The sequence below is a fragment of the Toxorhynchites rutilus genome, chromosome 3, assembly GCF_029784135.1.
Source record: "Toxorhynchites rutilus septentrionalis strain SRP chromosome 3, ASM2978413v1, whole genome shotgun sequence".
Classification (NCBI taxonomy): domain Eukaryota; kingdom Metazoa; phylum Arthropoda; class Insecta; order Diptera; family Culicidae; genus Toxorhynchites; species Toxorhynchites rutilus.
Genome location: NC_073746.1, coordinates 92,606,897 through 92,610,356, shown reverse-complemented (window position 1 = coordinate 92,610,356; position 3,460 = coordinate 92,606,897).

Genomic DNA, 3,460 nt, shown 5'->3' with positions numbered 1-3,460 from the left:
GCCAGAAGATGGTCGGGCCCTCGTGCTGCTTTAATAGTGGTAGTAAACGCTTCTGTAGGCACTCCTTAAGGTAAACCTGCCCGTTTACCGTGCCGGTCATCACAAAGGGGGCGCTCCGCTTTCCGCAAGAGCAGATCGCTTGCCACACCATGTACTTTTTGGAAAACTTGGATAGTTTCTGCTTGCGAATCTCCTCCGGAACGCTGAATTTGTCCTCTGCGGAGAAGAACAACAGGCCCGGCAGCTGACGAAAGTCCGCTTTGACGTAAGTTTCGTCGTCCTTTACCAGGCAATGCGGCTTCGTCAGCATTTCGGTTAACAGCTTCCGGGCTCACGTCTTCCCCACCATGTTTTGCCTTTCGTCGCGGTTAGGAGCCTTCTGAACCATGTATGTACGCAGACCCTCCCGCTGCTTGGTCCGCTGGACGAATGAACTTGACAAATTCAGCTTATTGGCGACATCCCGGACCGAACTTCTCGGATCACGTCTAAACTGCTTAACTACGCGCTTGTGATCTTTTTCACTGACGGAGCATCCATTTTTGCCGTTCTTCACCTTCCGGTCGATGGTTAGGTTCTCGAAGTATCGTTTTAGTACTCTGCTGACCGTGGATTGGACGATTCCCAGCATCTTACCGATGTCCCAATGTGACAACTCCGGATTCTCGAAATGAGTGCACAGGATTAATTCACGACGCTCTTTTCCGTTCGACGACATTTTTCCAAATTTACGAAAAATTGACAGTGAAGCATGGCCAACGTGATCTATACACTCTTATCTGATTATAAAACCAAAGCTGAAGATATAATTCCTAAAAATTATATTTCTACAGCGTTTTTTCCGTGATGCAATTTGATGTGACACACCCTTTAGTTTCTGGAACATAAAGCATTTTCGTATGAAAACTCCTGGAAAAATAATGTTTGACTCAAAAAATTTTTGTGTGTAAAATCTCGCGTTTGACATGTTTTTAACATGCGTAAAAATAGAAAAATGGTAGCAGGGTTTTTTAATTAGTTTTATTTAAAAAAAAAAAATTCAGCAAAATTTTTGTTTTTAATTTGGTATTTTTTATGAAAAATTTGAACAAATTCCTATAGTTCATGACCAAAACTTTGTAGGCATTAGAGTTTTTGAGTTATAAGATTTAGTAAAGAATCAAGGAATTTTTTCTGGCCCTTTAAAAATGTAGTCTAATTCTTTCCTAAATGTTTCAAGAATGCAAAGTTGCTTGAAAAAACCATGTGTTTACACCCACAACGTTTCACTGATATCTGAGATGATGCTGCCAACGGCCAGTCGAGTTGGCATGAAATTCGTCAATTATAAAAATAGTGTAATTTGTTCTGGTGTACGTAAGCTTTGCATTTGGTACAAATGCAAGAATGGATCACCAATGGATCGCTTCGGAACCGACTTCGTGTTATCGAAGCAGTATCATCCAGTTACAAATTGTAGATGCTGGATTGTAGTGCACCCGTGGCCGAGTGGTTAGCGTCTCACATTATCATGCCGGGTGTTCGGGTTAGATTCCCGTTCTGGCCGGAGGATTTTTCGTCAGAGAAATTTCCTTCGACTTGCACTGTGGTCACGCGTATTCTAGAGCTTGCCCCTCGGAATACATTTAAGGCGTGTTATTTGGCTTAAGAAATCTCAACTAAGTATTAAAAAATGACGCTAGTTAATACATTCGTTGAGACGGCAAAAGTTCCACAGAGAACGTTAACGCCATTCAAGAAGAAGATGCTAAGAAGTCTAAGATCAAATAGATAAAATAATAAAAAAGAATCCTGTATAATTTGATATATTCTTGCATTTGAAAGACACCATTAATAATGCTTTAAAAAATCCAACAAGTTCATGCAACCCGATCCGTGCAATCATGAGACCTACAGTAGTCGTGAGATCAGAGTTTATAGACATCAGATTTCATACTTTCTTAATAGTCATAAATAAAACCAAGATAATCAATCGCGGCACTGTGTCTGATTCGTTCCGAACATTTCATCAAATTCCATACACAAAAAAACGTCATAAACCCACGCACATGATCGATTCTACACATCGATCCCTAATTGATTTTCGAGAAGAAAATCTCCGGCGCAGAGCTGTAAATTGATTTTACAACTTATCTTTCCTCACCTGGCAGCGTTTATACGAACATTAAAAACTAATTAAAACAGCCCCCAAGAATACGAGAGAGAGAGTTGAAAGAAACCTCAAATACCATATCTCGTGGCTAGTAAATGAAAACGTAAAGTTAACCATAAAACGCGACGGTGTCGCTCGGTGTATCGCATTTCCAGCTCTGTCTGATGCTCTGTGACACGGTTTCGAGGCGCTGAGAGGGTTATAAATTATTTCCCACAGATATTCCGGTGGATTCCGTGCAGACAGTGTCTCAAAAATAAAGAAACCGAAGCGGCGAATAAATATCCGTTGACGAAGGTGGGTCATCCGTCTGTCCGTTCGATCGGGTGAATTATGATAGAGTGTGTTATATCGCTGGATTCGGGCAGGCAGCCAGACGATTTCTGTTATGATCCGAGTCCGTAGTCCGCATCCGGCTAGGAGGAATGATGCCCCCCAAAAAGGCGGTCCCGATTTGTTTGGCCCGAGTGGCGAAGGAGGTTGGGTACGGAATTAATTTCTTATTGTTCAACAATACGATATATATTTTTGTTGGGCTGATGGAGCGCTGAGAATTGAATCGAACAAAGGTATAAATCACGTACACATTGATATTTTTACTTTTTGAAGTTGATTTTTTTCGGGGCTTGATGGCGGCTTGATGTTTGTTTTTAATTTAGTACATATTAAATTCCTTTTTTTTCTTCCGAAATGGGATTTTTATATCAGTTCACCAGAGGCCATCCACTCGGAGGTAGGAATTATTCGTTCGTTCCGAGGTAATATTTTTCATTAATAATCTTCGCGTCATTGTGTAGTCCTCCTTCGATTTCAATAAAGATTTTTTTTTTTTATCTGAAAGCTATAAATTTTCGTCGACGCTTGAAAACACGTTCCTCGCTCGAGAGTGTCACACACGGTTCTTTGTCGCTGGTGATGATCATAAACATATCACTCCGTGGACGTCATTTGTTGTTTATGGGCCTGGGCTCTCTCGGTGGCAAGACTCGTGGCTGAAGAACGCGATCTGATGCGAACTTGATGTTATTGTGGATCGCGTCGAGATATGAGTGAAAGGAAGCGTAAATTAATTTTACACCACCATACGCCGGTGTGCTTGAAGACCGAAAAAAGACCAACGGTGGGCGAGATACTGGTTCCCGTAAACTCGTTTCCCCAGCGAGCAAACCGCACTGTCCGCTGCGCAAGCAAGGAAAAAAACACATCTTCATCCTAATTAAAATTCTCCTGCGTTGATCAAATTGTCATAAATATCCTTCTTATTGACCATTCATTACGCGCGGGAAGAGCGTGGTTACTTCGCGGTTT